The 16,149-nt window shown below is 47.0% G+C and overlaps 1 protein-coding gene and 1 long non-coding RNA gene across 4 annotated transcripts in view; one reads left to right on the forward strand and one right to left on the reverse strand.

Moving 5' to 3' along the window:
• The window catches only part of LOC137563344 (uncharacterized), a 65,784-nt gene extending 54,997 nt beyond the window's left edge, over nucleotides 1–10,787 (forward strand). Inside the window, exon 3 of the long non-coding RNA XR_011030324.1 lies at nucleotides 10,642–10,787. This is a non-coding gene — a long non-coding RNA (uncharacterized lncRNA). The remainder of the gene's footprint in view (nucleotides 1–10,641) is intronic.
• The window catches only part of CTBP1 (C-terminal binding protein 1), a 664,453-nt gene that overhangs the window by 587,818 nt on the left and 60,486 nt on the right, over nucleotides 1–16,149 (reverse strand). The window lies entirely within an intron of this gene.

Genomic DNA, 16,149 nt, shown 5'->3' on the forward strand with positions numbered 1-16,149 from the left:
CTCGGTGGTTGAATATGCTACCTCTCGGGGAAGCAGCTTCCTGCTCAGGTAGAGGATAGGGTGTTCCCCGCCCTTCTCGTCTACCTGGCTGAGAACTGCACCGAGTCCGTAGTCAGAGGCGTCGGTTTGCACCAGGAACCGACGTCTGAAGTCCGGGGCTTGAAGCACGGGAGCGCTGACTAGCGCCTACTTCAAGGCCTGGAAAGCAGCCTCACACTCCGGGGTCCAACTGACTATCCTGGGGTGCTTTTTACTAGTGGCATCGGTCAGGGGCTTGGCCAGGGTACTATAGGCTGGGACAAACTTCCTATAGTAGTCTGCTGTGCCTAGAAAGGCCTGGACCTGCTTCTTGGTGATAGGCCGAGGCCATGCTAGGATGGCGTCAACCTTCCCAATGTCAGGTCTCAGGGTGTTGCCTCCCACCCGGTGTCCTAAATACTGTACCTCTGTCATGCCAACTTGGCACTTACTGGGTTTAACTGTCAAATTGGCAGAGGACAGCCTCTCTAGAACCTGCGACAAGTGATTGAGATGTTCACCCCAGGTGGTACTGAACACGGCAATATCGTCCAGGTAGGCTACGGCAAAGTCTTGCATCCCTGCCAGCAGGTCGTTTACAGCCCGCTGAAATGTGGCAGGCGCATTTTTCATGCCAAACGGCATCACCGTGAACTCGAAGAGGCCGAATGGCGTGACAAATGCAGATTTTTCCCGCGCGTCGGGTGCAAGAGGAATTTGCCAATACCCCCGGCTCAAGTCCATGATCGTTAAATAGCTCGCAGTAGCCAGCTTATCCAACAATTCATCGATGCGAGGCATGGGGTAGGCGTCAGTGGTGGTGATGGCGTTCAGCCTTCGGTAATCCACGCAGAACCGAGTTGTCTTGTCCTTTTTGGGGACGAGGACAACTGGGGCGGCCCATGCACTGCAGGATTTCTGAATCACCCCTAACTCTAACATCTCCTCTATCTCTCTCTTCATATCTGCCTGTACCTCAGGAGAGATGCGATAGGCAGATTGCCGGAGGGGCGGATGGGCTCCTGTGTCTACCCTGTGAACAGCGAGATTGGTTCGCCCGGGGGTACTGGTGAACGTCTGGCTATGCCTTCCTATCACCTCTCGCAGCTGCGCTTCCTGGGAGGGGGCGAGTTGGGGGTTGACATTGACGCCACCTTCGAACCCCCGTGTGTCGGCCAGTAAATCTAAAAGGGGATCCGTCTCTCCTGGTTCCAGCTGGCTACACACTGGCAAAGCATACTGCGTTCTGTCTCTGTGGGCCTTCAACATGTTCACGTGGAAGCTTTTTTGCCTTCTACCCCCCATGTTTACTAAGTAGGTAACAGGGTTTACCCGTTTCACTACAGTGTACGGTCCCTCCCATGCGGCTTGAAGCTTATTCTGCTTTACAGGGAGTAACGCATACACTTTGTCATTTACCTCATATGCTCGGTCTCTGGCATTGCGGTCATACCACATTTTTTGATTGGCCTGTGCCCGGGCCATGTTTTCAGTTACCACCTCCATGAGTGATTCCATTTTGTCCCTGAATTTAAGGACATAATCAATCACGGACGAGTCGGTGGGGTCACCTTTCCCTTCCCACGTCTCCCGGATCAGCTTCAAGGGACCTCTGACATTCCTTCCGTACAGGAGTTCAAAGGGTGAGAACCCTGTGGACTCCTGTGGCACCTCTCGGTACGCAAATAACAGGTGAGGCAAATATCGCTCCCAGTCCCCCCCTTGCGACTCGACGAACGTTGAAAGCATCTGCTTCAGCGTCCCGTTGAATCGCTCGCAGAGGCCGTTGGTCTGCGGATGGTAGGGGCTGGAGACGATGTGCGTCATTTGGATTTTCGTACAGAGAGCCCCCATAAGGTCAGACATGAATTGTGGTCCCTGGTCTGAGAGCATCTCAGCAGGGAAGCCTACTCGTGAAAAAATGCCAAGTAGCGCATCTGCCACTTTGTCTGCCCTTAGGGAGGAGAGTGTGGCAGCCTCTGGATAGCGGGTGGCATAATCCACCACCGTCAAGATGTATTTTTTCCCAGAGCTGCTTGGAATGGGCAGGGGCCCTATTATGTCAACTGCCACCCTCTGGAAGGGTTCACCAATGACTGGCAGCGGACAAAGAGGAGCCCTGCAGGTTCTTCCCTTCTTAACTTTCTGGCACACCGCACATGACCGGCAATAATTAGTCACATCTGACCGAACTCCAGGCCAGTAGAAATGCCGTTGAATGCGATCAAATGTTTTGTGGATCCCTAAGTGTCCTGCCAGGGGAATGTCATCTGCAGCTTTCAGCACATGCCCTCGGTAGGCCCTTGGTACCACAAGCCACTTGGCATCCAGGCCTGTCCCCTCGGTGGTGGGCTGTATCGGTTCACTATACAGCTTCCCACCTTCCCAGTACACTTTAAAACTGGCACCGTCTGCGAGTGGCTCAGAGGCCTGCCTTCTGAGCGACTCCAGACTGGGATCGTCCCTCAGTGCCTGAACAAAACCGTTAGTCTCAGCCAGCTGGCCTGTGGTATAGGTGGCCAGCTGTTGAGGGGTGCTATCCCTGGGGTTGGAGCAAGGAGGGGGGGCGGCAGCGCCTCCTGCTTGCTCCGAGCTCAGGCGCTTAGCAGTGCTGCTGCGAGTCACTGCTAACACAGGTATAACATCATCACCATCATTGTCATCATTTACATTAGTTACACATATATTGAGAGCATCATTGTCACGTTCTGTAGCAGAAAAGCCAGGATTGGATGGCTGTACATTCAAACCCAGTACCTCTGTAGAAGGTACTACCACATCCCCTCCCCTCTCCTGTTCAGTCCCAAGGGTGCACAGTACCTGAGGGTTGGCAGGGGTTTCCCGTTGGCTGGCGGCAGGCTCATAATACGACACTAACCTGCCCAGGTCAGTTCCCAGCAACACGGGAACAGGGATATTATCCCAGATGCCGACTACTTTCTCTTGGGGGCCTACACCCCAGTCAATCTCCACACGAGCCTGGGCAATGTGGGAAAGGGTGCCCCCCACTCCTGTGAGGGTGAGGTGCTTGTCAGGGATAATGTCCTGTTCCGCAACAAGGTGGGAACGAATCAAGGTGATGTCGGCGCCGGTATCTCGGAGGCCAGTGACAATCTGGTCGTTCACCCGTACAAGCTGATGGTTATCGGAGCTGCGATGGGTGCCCTCCTGGCCGACAACCAGAGCCGATGGGGAGGAAAAGGGGTTGCTAGGCAGCCTCTGACTGGGCCCTGGCGCTGTCATCTTTGCCTTTGGACAGGCGGACTTGAGGTGTCCTCGATCGCCACACTGGTAGCACTTGGGAACATATGTCGCATCAGACGAATGAGCAGCAGGTGCAGCTCCCGGCCTCTGTGGCTGTGGGACCCGATTCCCACGGTTCGCAGGGGGAGGAGAGCTGGGTTGCATAGGTCTCCCCCCTCTCCAGCTCGGCACTGGAGGTTTGCGGCTGTCCGGCACACGGGTGGCCACAAAAGTGTCTGCAAGTTCTGCGGCAGCTTTGGCGGATTCAGGCTTCCGCTCCAAGACAAACTGCCGGACATCTGGAGTGCAGCAGTTCAGCAACTGCTCCTGCACGATGAGGTCCTCCAGACCTTGGTGAGAGTCTTTTTTGAGGCCCCGTGACCACTGCCTGAACACAGTCAGCAGGCGACTCTCCAGGTCGGTGTAAGAGTCGGTGTGGCCTTTCTGCAGGGAGCGAAACTTTTTGCGACAGACCTCTGGGGTCAACTGGTATTTGGCGATAATTGCAGCTTTTATCGCCTCATAGTCATTGTCTTTCTCAGCGGGTAAGTCCACAAACGCCTCAAGCGCTTTGTCCCGCAAGTTGGGTGTCAGATATCTCGCCCACTGCTCCTGGGGCAGATGACGCTGACGGCAAGTCTTTTCAAATGAGTGTAAATAAGTGTCCGGGTCGGTTCCCTTCTCCATTTCTGGGAACTTAAATTTTGGAGTCCCAAACGGGCCTGCTGTGGGCCGCGGTTCCGGAGCACTTTGCGAGGGATTTTGGCCTTGCGTTCGCAGGTTGGCCATTTCAAGGTCATGTCTGCGTGCGGCTGCTCTCTCCTCTCTTTCCGCTTCTCTCTCAGCAAGCCACCGGCGCTCTGCCGCTTCCCTTTCTGCCTGCTCCCGGCGTTCTGAGGATTCCCGTTCAGCCTGGCGTTCTGCCCGGTCAGCATTTTCTCTGACAATCTGCATGTACAGCTCAGGATTTGTGTCCGCCAGTCTTTGTAAAGCATGCTGCATTCCAGCCTCAGGAACACAGGAATGGTTGGCATGGGCGGGCTCCTGCCGGCCACCATGCTCCTCAGCAGTTACAGCGACCGGTTCAGACGAGGTACCGTTTTCCTCTGGGTCTGGAAGTGGGTTGCTTTGCTCCAACCGCTCACTTTCCTCTGCCCCAGTTACAGCACCGTCTGAACCAGGAGTGTGCTCTCCCAGCATCTGCTCCGGCTGGGTATTCCGTCGCAACAAGTCCTCGATCAATTGCGCTTTCTTTTTCCTATAAGTCACAATGCCTTTCTCTTCACACAAGTTCACTAGGTCTGGCACTGCCATTTTTTTGTATCTTGCTGCAGCCATTCTTGCCAAATAAAAGATAGGATAGGAAAAGAGATTGGGGGGGAACTCTGTGCTACACGTTTAGTCTATATAAATGGTAATGCACCGGTTATCGACCACAGATTTTTGATCTGTTCTGGCAGGTTAATCAAATAACGTTGCCGTTGATGTTCTGAACATACACAAATCCCAAAAAGCTGCCAAACAAATGTCACAGACCGCTAGGCCGGTCTGCGGGTGGGTCAGTCGATCAGCGTCAGAAATCCTCTTACACGGTCATTTGTTCATCACGAAGGGTAACCCGCGTTCGCAATTTGATGAACTGTCTCGCGAAGGGAGCGTTCTGATACCAACCGAATCACTCCACACACATACAATTCAAAGATCTGCCACCAAGCGAGTTACACAGCCCGCTACTGTAATTATACTAGGATTTGGAGAACGCTCTATTAACCCTTAGCAGTATGCAGGAACCTGGGTCAGATCTGACTATCTGAGCCGGATTCACGCATACGGGTTATAAAGGTGTATACTTCTATTAAACACAGGGTAGCGAGTTCAGGAGAATAGGTACGATTGTGTATATTCAGCAACAGGTCATAACCGCTAAACGATTTTTTAAACGTTTAATAACACAAATGCATTACATACAGTTATATACACCTACTAACATATAAAACACAGAGCTTAAAAATAAAAGGAATAAAATCAGAAAGTTCTTACTTAGTTAGCTGAGCAGTCCATTTGAAGCATGAAGAAAATAGTCCAGTTTAAAAGTAGGCATTCAGTTTTAAAAGTCCTTTGTACACTGCAGGCGCTGGCTCTCCTTAGCGCCTGCTTAGATGTTCCTTAGTCGATGGAATTTGGAGAACTGGGTGGAGTTCCTTGCAAACGCTTTTTACTGACCAGAGTTTTGGGGCGGTCACTACCTGGAAAGTAGGTGTGTTTGAGGCAGGGTTACCTCCTGGCAGGCAGGTTGCCACCCACAGACTCAGAGCAAGGAATGTACCCATTTATTAATAATTTGTGTGACTCGGCCCAGGAGTGGCGTATCGCAAATCCGAGACTATATTCGTAAACTGCTCGCGACCCTCTATTAAACGAGGCTATGCATGCCTAGTCTGTCGCATTCGCTCTACGCAGGCCGGATAAAGTGGATTCTCTATTGATTCCTGATAGCCAGAAAATTATAAATCATGTGAGTGATAGAACTGATTTCTGGGTATCAGGAAATGTGTTTGTTGTCTTTCTGTGCCAAACCCATCTTGAATTATTAATAAAGTAAATGTTCCCATTGTGTGAAGCTATAAGCTTGGAGGGAAATTTGAAGTTCAACCAGTTTGAGCTGGTTTGGTGGAACATGAGCTATGTGACCAAATGGCTGCTCCCCAGGTGGTCTGGCCACTTGTGAATTCTTTCCTGACCTGAACAGGATGTGGGGGAGGGATGTACTCCTGCCATGCTCTCAGAAGAAGAGCAAAGAAAGGCATTTGTTATTCTACCCAGGGCTGACAGTAACTGTGTGGGGCCATACGAAAATCGTTGGCGTTTACGCGCACGACTTTCCGTAATGTCCGTCACAGCATTGGCTAAGTCTAACCACCAAAATAGGGTGCAAGTGAGTAGGGAGGCTGGTATCTTACTATTTTAACAGTTAAAGCGAACAGAAAATGCTTTTGTAAACAAAGAAAACTCTGAGAATCCCCCATGAAGAGATGGACTAGTCCAAAGCCTGTCAGCTCTGTCAGATTTTAACATCTTACTTTTTTTGTTGGAGTGGTCCTTTAAAGAGACTCTGTAACAAAATGTTCATCCTTATTTCTTATATCCTATAAGTTCCTATACCTGTTCTAATGTGCTCTGTCTAACTGCAGCCTTGTAATGGCAGCTGCGGCGAGAGGCGCCGCCGCTGCAGCTGCCTCCACGGAGGTGGTCTAGGGGTCCTCGGCTGCGGCGAACACTTCCGCCGCCGCAGCCGTCTCTGTGCCTCTCCCCGTCTTCTCGGCGTGTAGGACGCCAAGGACGGGGCTTTCCTCCGCACACAGGGTCGCTGTCTTGCGCGGGCGCGCACACAGACAGGACCTTTATTCAGGTCAGCTGACGTCAGAGGAGTCCCACGGCGCCCAGGATTGGCTGAGCTAGAGAGGCGTGCCAGTGGGATCTCCTCTGCTTCATAAGCCTCCGGGCTTCAGTTTAGCTTTGTCTGTTGTCGTGAATACTTGTGTGTTAGCGTGCAGACCTTAGGCTAGTTCCCTGGTGTTGATGCTACGGATTTCACACCTAGTCTAGGATATTGCTATTGTTATTATAGACTAGTTCCTGGGTGTTGATGCCAAGGAGTTCACACCCAGATTAGGATATTGTCTACTGTATTTGATCTCCTGTGTATGACTCTTGGCTATTTACTCTGACTCTGATCCTGCTTTCTGATCCTGTACTTTTGCCTATCTGCCTACCTGTTGCCTACCCGTTGCTGACCCTCTGCCTGATTACCGATTACTCTCTCGTTTCACGATTCTGTACCGATACGTATCTTCTAGTTGCTGAACCTCTGCCTGATTTCCGTTTACTCTCTTGTCTCACGATTTTGTACCGATACGTACCTCTCTGTTACCGACCCTTGCCTGCCTGACCATTCTACTCGCCATTGGTGAGGTGTTTACTGCGCCAGCTCCGCTGGTTAAGCAACTCAGCTAGGCTATAGTTCAGCCTTAATTACCTGCTCACTAGGTATCTGTCATTTTAGTATTACTGTATCTCTTAGGCTGCAGTACAGTTTGATTTACCCGCCCCTCGGGTGTTCATTTGCCTGCAATATATTCTGAATCACCCGCTCCTCGGGAGATTCAGCCTCTTCAGTATTGTTTCTACAGCTTGCTGGAGCTTGTACGCAAGTGCATGCATCGTGTACTGATAGTACCTCACCAGCCCCTCTGGTGAGGTTTCTTCAAACTATTAATAGGTGTCCAGAGGTTAGCTATACTTGTATTATTGGTGATTCTGCAGATCACTAATAATCAGGTATACATCTGTATTGTTGGTGATACTGCATTGTATTGTTGGTGATACTGCAGATCATCAATAATCAGATACTCTCTGTGTGCTGACACCAAGCCTTTTCTAGTTGTACAGTGGCTGTATTATCTTTGTTATATGATCTAATCTTCTCTCCTCTGTCGGCTGTGTCGGGTTCAGGCAGTCAGGCTGGAATGTGCTGTGCTGCTTGTGATTGGATAGAAGCTATACACACCCTCCCCAGGCCCCCTGCACACTCTGTATGACTCACACACTGAGCTACTCTTTTGTTTGTAAACACTGCATAAAAATGGCAATTACAAGCCAGGATTGCAGCAGGGAGTGGCAGAAACAGCACAGAGGGGCCCAGGAGAACATAATGAATAGAATGGTATGCTTTTTATTGTAAGAATTTTAGAGTACAGATTCTCTTTAAGGTCGTTTTGCCAACTTAGGATAAATGGGGGTTTAGTATCTTTGAAAGGCTCACTTTGTATAGAATACTCCATTCTGGAAAGGACCATGAGCACAATTCAATTGATTCAAATTGGGAGTAAGTGTCCTCCAATGGCCTTGATCTGATGTAGTGGCCTAACTGCATAAGTCTGAATCTCGCTTTAACCCTAGAACTTGACTAACCCGACCCCTCCACCCATTACAGTTATTCCCAACCCTAGCCCATCAGCAATTTTTTTCTGTCACCTACAAAAGTAGAAAACATTGTATAGGATAACTTGTCACCCAGGCCTTGATGCACTAAACGTTTCTCATGAGTTTTACTTCTTATCGTTCTCTCACCTTCTATATACACCAAAGTCCCTGTTATCCGGAACTCAGGCAAAGGAAGTCTTAACTAACCGGCATGCTTGAGGGACTTTGTTTTGGGGGTGTTTACACCCTTTGAAATTCTCACGAACCAAACTGCAGTGCCTGTAATGAATAAATGACCCCGATCAGGGGCCATGTCCATTCATAATAAAGTACATGAATGAAAGTAAAAAAAAAAAAAAAAAAAAAAACACTTCCTGGTAATCCAGGAAATGTTTCTATTGCCATCTAGTAGCGAAAATTTTATTTACACACACCACAAATTTTTAATGAAAAAATTATATATAATTAATGTATTTCAAAGCTGCCTCCCCCACCCACCTTGGTTATCAAGCAAACAGATGTTAAAAAAACACAGACAAAAAAAAAATCCATAAATAGTTGCCTTAGGGACTTTTTTTTATATGTATGTCACAAGGGTATATTACTGTTATTTTAGTACATGAGGGCTTACAATTGATGAGACAAAAAAACAAAAAAAGAACCCAAATAAATATATTGGCACCAGACATTGTACTAGGGACATAATTTAAATGTTGTGATAGCCGGGATAGCTGGGACTAATGGGCAAATAGTTACATAGTTACATAGTTATTTTGGTTGAAAAAAGACATACGTCCATCGAGTTCAACCAGTACAAAGTACAACTCCAGCCTGCTCCCTCACATATCCCTGTTGATCCAGAGGAAGGTGAAAAAACCCTTACAAGGCATTGTCCAATTAGCCCCAAAAGGGAAAAATTCCTTCCCGACTCCAGATGGCAATCAGATAAAATCCCTGGATCAACATCATTAGGCATTACCAAATAAAATGGGTGTGTTTTATTTATAGTAGCATTGCTTATTTTAAAACTATAGTTGATGGAATTGAAGAAATAGTATATTATTTATTTTTTCCTTTTTTTTTTGTATTTGTCTATAAAATGCATACAAAATAAAGTAATTACCGAAAGCAAGTATCACCCACAAAAAACGTAATTTGTGGCGAAAAAAACAAGATATAGATTATCTACGTGTGATGAGTATTGATAAAGTCATTGGCGAATTAATGACAGGTGCGCTACAGAGGAAAATTGCTTCCGTCCTTGAGGTAAAAACACCTGTAGGCTGAACCGGATGAATATTATTGTTATTAAATGTTACAGTATTGTATAAACTGTTAGGCCTCGTTCAGATCATTTAGTGCAGATGGCTGTGCGATCGGAACGCAACGGGTATGAACGCACTTCATCTGCACTACTATGTGCTGCAGATCCCATTCACTACAGTGAATGAATCTGCGCTATGATTCCCAAAAAAATGCATGCAGCAGCGTGATAGCGCATCGCACTGCTGTGCAGCGCATATGATGGGAGCGGTAGAAGGGCTGTCTGTGCACTTCTACCGTTTTTGCGTGTCGCACACTATACGCACTGTAGAAATGCGCACGGCACTGTCCACTAGGTCGCGCACACACACACACCCCGGTCCCCGGAGAAAAATTTGGCCAGAAAGTGGTCCCCGGGACGGAAAAGGTTGGGGACCCCTGACATGTCCAAAATTTCTGCTGTTGCCTTCAACACCAGGGACTCAGTACACTCTACTGTGTTGTCAGGGAAGAAATATGAGGGAAGAATTGGGCAATAGTAGCAGAGCTTCTCTATTGGCTTTGTTAAAGCAAACCTGAACTGAAAATAAACTTATGAGATCATTATTTGAATGTTCTAATAAAGGTAAAAATAACAGTCTCAAATTTTTATGTTTAGCCTAAGTGCTTCATTTTGAGACCTATTTCTCAAAGGGACCCTGAGCAGAGGTTAAAAAAGGAAATCTGGACTTACCTGATGATTCCTCCAGCCCCCCGTAGCCCACGAGGTCCTTTGGTGTCCTCCGGGTCCCCTCCGTGGTACTGCTGGCGGCTCCTTAAATCTGGCAACTTCGGCTGAAGTCGCGCATACGTGGCCCATCCAGGCACCCCCGGCACTCGAAAGACTGAACCACGCCGAAGTCGCCAGATTTCCAGAGCCACCAGCAGAACCAAGGAGGGGATCCAGAGCACACGGTAGGACCTCGCGGGCTTTAACCTCTGCTCAGGGTCCCTTAAAGAGCAGTGGTGACTAACCCACCTTGTTGATCTTAAAAACAAACAGAAGTAATGTCCCTTTGAACTTTCCAGTACTAAAACTTAATTGAAAGCTTTACTCACTCTCTCACACACTCTTGGCTTCTATTTATTTTTCAGGAAAACAAATGAATTTTGTAAGCTGTTCGACAAGATCATTTGCGCAGATAATTTCTTCCTGTACTCGAAAATAGAAAGGGACTTCAGACAATTTGCTAGCAGGGCTAGCACTACTTGCACCTATTTTTTTTCATCATGTCACATCACTCCAGGTATGCATGTATGTAAAAACCCCATTTTTTTCTAAAAGAAGTCCCTATATGCTCCATTTGTTTTTCTTTTCCCCTGGTATGGGCGATTTTGCCTTCAGGAACTATGCAATGCCAGTGGGGTTGTGGGAAGGTGTTTTTTTAGATACAGAAAGCTTATCTTAGCATGCAAATAACAGAGAGCTTCCTATTGCAGATAGAATCAGGAGACTATGACCAGAAGGTAATTTAATCCCCCCCCCCCCTCGAACAGTTTACACAGTGATGTAAGCCTGTTGATGATTGCAGTGGGAGGGTTAGTAAGCTGCGGCAGGGAGGGAAAATTAATACTGGGTTGAAAAAAAATGAAAAAGGCACAAATGACATCACTTTTGGCATCACGGAAAAACAGTAAAGATGGAAACCAGCAGAAATATTATTTTCCTTTTTTTTATATCACATTTCTCCTAAATCTGATAGTGAAGGCCAAAAGCCACATCTACAAAGTAATTTCATATTGGATGATTTTTTTTCCTGTTAATATGTAGTTTCATCCCACTGTAGGATGAACTCCATGCACTGCTGGTGTGTTAGTGTCACGGTCAGTTACCTGGGCAGGCGCGGCGGCTGGCACAAACGGGTGTCCGCAGGTGTCCGGTGGCATGTCGTCAGTCCTTCAATAAAGGGGGATTGGCGGTGTGTGTTCACAGGCGCGTTTAAGCCTCTGTGCCGGAAGTTGTAGGGGTGGGCGTGTTCCCGCGGCACGCAGACAGACGGACGTATGCGCATGTTTTCCGCGTGAAAGTACGCATGTGCATGCGCACGTCATGACCCATGAAGCCAATCTCGTGCCAAACGGCCTATATAAGCCTGCTGAGTGCATGGCTCCAGTGCTGTAATATTGCAGCAAGTTCCCGGACGTATTTCCTGTCATGTGACTTTTTCTGCCTGTTCCTGTTTCTGATGCTGACTTTAGCCTGTCTGTCTACCCGCTCTGGTTTTGACCCCTGCTCCGTACGACTACCCGCACTGTTGCTGACCCATGCTTGTCCGAGAACCCGCTCTGTTGCTGACCTCCTGTTTGTACAAGGATCCACTCCGTTACTCTTTCCTGGCCTGTTCGCCTAACTACCTGGTTTTGGGGTCATTGCAGTACCAGACCCGTTCTGTGGGAGCTCTCCAGTACCTATTTGATCACGCTATTGGTTCTGCGAGCACTCCTGCCCCTTGTTCACTGGAGATACCTGTTCTCAGTCCAGGGACTCCAGTAGATGAGCCGCAAGAGTTGCCGACCTCAGCACATCGGTAGCCTTCAACCCAGATAGGTCACAGTTATCAGACAAAAGTGCAGAAAAGGCTTTGTGCAGCTGCTTCTAAGAATAGCGTCTGTGCTGGGCACAGATATGGTTTAAGATGAGATAGGGCCCCAGGGAAGGTAGTAGTTTTGGCTACCCCTTTGGTTCTTTTCAAAATCTGAAATGGGAAAGGGAACAAAGGAAGTGTCAGTTGGGCCCTCTGACACCCACCAGGCCACAGGTAGCTGCCTAGGTTGCTTTGTGGATGATCCAGCTCTAGCTGGGCAACAGGCCTCATGTATGTGTACAAGGCTTAAAGTGGAATAAAACTTTGACATCACATTCAATAAAAATATGTTTTCCTACTTTGTATTACCCATAAAAGTTATCACACTTGCTTTTGTGCACAAGTAATATTAATACAATACAATACAATAACATTTCTATAGCGCTTTTCTCCCATAGGACTCAAAGCGCTTAGGCTCTCTCAGATTCAGTAATTGGTAGTAGGATGAAGTATTCATACAACAAAAGTTATATTTCTGCAAATGCCAAACTGAACAGGTGGGTTTTCAGTCTGGATTTAAACACGGCCAGGGATGGAGCTGTCCTGACAGAAGGCTCTGGGACCAACAGTTTCCAAGTGGACTCTGGGTATGACTAGATTATTAGAACCTGTGGATCTGAGAATGCGGAGATTGCTACGCAGCTGCAACATTTCTTTCATGTATCCAGGGCCCAGATTATTCAGATTATGTCAGTAGGCCGATCGTTAAATAGGACCCTCCATTCTATAGGTAGCCAGTGAAGGGAGTGCAGGACTGGCGTTATGTGGCAGTGACGGGGTTGGTTGGTTAGCAGTCTGGCAGCAGTATTCTGTATCAGCTGTAGGCGGTACAAGTCCTTTTTTGGAAGGCCAGTGTAGAGAGCATTACAGTAGTCCAGTCTGGATGTGATGAAGGCATGAACTAAGGTTGGCAGATCTTCTGGGGGGATGAGGTGCTTGATTTTTGCAATGTTCTTCAGGTGAAAATAGGATGATTTCACCACAGCAGAGATTTGAGTTCTGAAGTTTAAATCCCCATCAATTAGAACTCCCAGGCTACGCACATGATTAGAGCTGCGTAGATCCGTGCCTCCTATTCCCAGTGGTGAAGACTGCAAGTTAAGTTGTTTTGTTATCATGCTCTGCCCTCCAATCAGAAGGACTTCAGTTTTGTCTGCATTTAGTTTCAGCCAGTTGTCATTCATCCATTGTTGTAGTTCACGTAAGCAGGTGTTTATAGTTAGAGTTGGGTCTGTCACACCAGGCTTGAAGGAAAGATATAGTTGGGTGTCGTCTGCATAGCAGTGGTATGTCAGGCCATGTTTTTGGATTAGTTTTCCAAGCGGTATCATGTAAATCGTGAAAAGCAGGGGAGAGAGGATTGAGCCCTGGGGCACCCCATATTTAAGTGATACAGGGGTGGACAGGAAGGGACTCATAGACACTTTGTGGGTTCTGCCACTCAAGAAGGATTGGAACCACTGAAGAACTATGCCATCAATGCCGCAGTATTCCTGTAGCCTGTTTATCAAGATGTCATGGTCAACTGTATCAAAGGCTGCAGAAAGGTCTAGCAGTATGAGGATCGAGCACTCTCCTCTGTCTCTTGCCATGAGCAGGTGGTTGCATATTTGGATGAGGGCAGTTTCAGTGCTGTGGTGTTTCCTGAAGCCAGACTAGAATTGGTCATAACTGTTGTTTTGTAGGATTTTGGCTTCTAGCTGGAGGTAAACAGCTTTTTTAATTAGCTTGCCCAGAAAGGGTAGGTTAGAGACAGGTCTGTAGCTGGTCATTGCATCTGGGTCCAGGGAGGGTTTTTTGAGGAGAGGCCTGATGATTGCTTCCTTCAGTAAAGCAGGAAATATCCCTGATTGTAAGGAACAGTTAACAATTTTGAGGAATACCGGTACAAACAAGTCGGGGCAGTTCAACATGAACTGTGTTGGGCCAGGATCCAGGTCACAGGTAGTTAGGCGGAGGTGAGGAGGATGCTTGATGTGACTTCTTCATCAATTTCTTTGAAGTTTGACCAAGGTGTTACGTTGTCTCTGCTAATGGTCTTTGGCGCTATATTAGGCTCAGATGCTGTAAGTTGGATGGCGGACCTTATAGCGGAGACTTTGTCTGTGAAGAAATGGGCAAATTGGTCACAGAGGTCCTTTGAAGACTCGATATTAAGTTTTTGACATGCCGGGTTGCAGAGTTTTTCCACTGTGCGGAACAGTTGGGCTGGTTTGTTAACTGCATTTGCAATCTCTTGTGATAGAAAGGATGATTTTTTTCCCGTAATTACCTTTTGGTAGTTCTTCAAGTGAAGGATTAAGGCATGTTTGTCTTCTGGGGACTGAGATTTGCGCCACAGTCTCTCAAGTTTTCGGCTTTGTCTTTTCAGCTCTTTTATGGTGTTATCAAACCACTGTGCATGATGGTGTGGAGTAAGATATTTGGTGCACAGAGGAGCAATGGTCTCAAAGGTGGAGGACACACATTTGTTGTATTTAAACACCAGAGTATCAGGGTCCAAGCTGGAGTCAGTCAATTCATCAAAGCTAAGGTTATCTCGGATATGTTGAGGTGTTAGCCCTCTTAAGCAGCGATATTTTATTTGATTCTTGACCTGGTGTTTGACAGATGGTATTGAGAGGGAGAAGTGGATAGTGTGATGGTCTGACCAAGCAACAGGATTAATTTCCACATTGGCTATTGACAGCCCAGTATGGAATATAAGGTCCAGAGTGTGACCTTTCCTGTGAGTAGCAGAGCTGATTGATTGGAAGAAACCCAGTTCATGTAAGGCTAGAGGTAGCTCTATTCCAAATTGTGAAGAAGAGTCATCCACCCATGTATTGAAATCTCCAAGAACAATCCATCTGGGGTGTCCCAGTGTTAGGTTGCATAGGAGATCTACAAGTTCCTTAAAGAGACTCCGTAACAAAAATTGCATCCTGTTTTTTATTATCCTACAAGTTCCAAAAGCTATTCTAATGTGTTCTGGCTAACTGCAGCACTTTATACTATCACTGTCTCTGTAATAAATCAATGTATCTTTCCCCTGTCAGACTTGTCGGCCTGTGTCTGGAAGGCTGCCAAGTTCTTCAGTGTTGTGGTTCTGCTATGAACTCACCCTTCCAGGCCCCTCTCTGCACACTGCCTGTGTGTTATTCAGATTAGAGCAGCTTCTCTCTTCTCTCTTATCTTTTACAAGCTGGATAAATCGTCCTCTGAGCTGGCTGGGCTTTCACATACTGAGGAATTACAAACAAGGGCAAAGCTGTTTGCAGGAAGAAAAGAGCAGCCTGAAACTTCAGTGCATGGGGGAAAGAAACACACAAATGATCTCTTGAGATTCAAAAGGAAGGGTGTATACAGCCTGCTTGTGTATGGATGTATTTTCTATGTGTGGACATACTGTACATCAACCTACTTCCTGTTTTGGTGGCCATTTTGTTTGTTTACAAACAAACTTTTTAAAACTGTTTTTAACCACTTTTAATGCGGCGAGGAGCGGCGAAATTGTGACAGAGGGTAATAGGAGATGTCCCCTAACGCACTGGTATGTTTACTTTTGAGCGATTTTAACAATACAGATTCTCTTTAAGGAAGTCTGAGTATTTTTCTGGTGGATTTTTCTGGTAGATCAGCAATATGTTAATGTTTTTCTCAGCTGAAAGTTGCACCCCCAAGCATTCAAACGAGTTGGTAGGTCCTACAGTAAGTGGTCTGATTTTCAAAGCTGATCTAAAGCATTTACAAATTTACAAATTACAAAAGTACAGTGTATCTGCTCTGACAGCTGCCGGTGTAATTTATTGCATAGCTGCTGTATTTATATATTAAAATCTATCTAGTGATCACTTCTCAGCTCTTTCTGCTCTTCTGTTCAGTACAGCTCAGTTTCAGCACTATGCTAATGTTTCTGACAAAGGAATGTAAACAAAAGATAATGTTATCACCTCTTCGAATGCGGCCAAAAGCTCTCCACTGAAGCAAGGAGCTTTCCACTGAAGAACAAAGTGGTGTATTGAACTGTTTAACTGTT

This window comes from Hyperolius riggenbachi, chromosome 1, assembly GCF_040937935.1.
Source record: "Hyperolius riggenbachi isolate aHypRig1 chromosome 1, aHypRig1.pri, whole genome shotgun sequence".
In the NCBI taxonomy this organism is placed as follows: Eukaryota; Metazoa; Chordata; class Amphibia; order Anura; family Hyperoliidae; genus Hyperolius; species Hyperolius riggenbachi.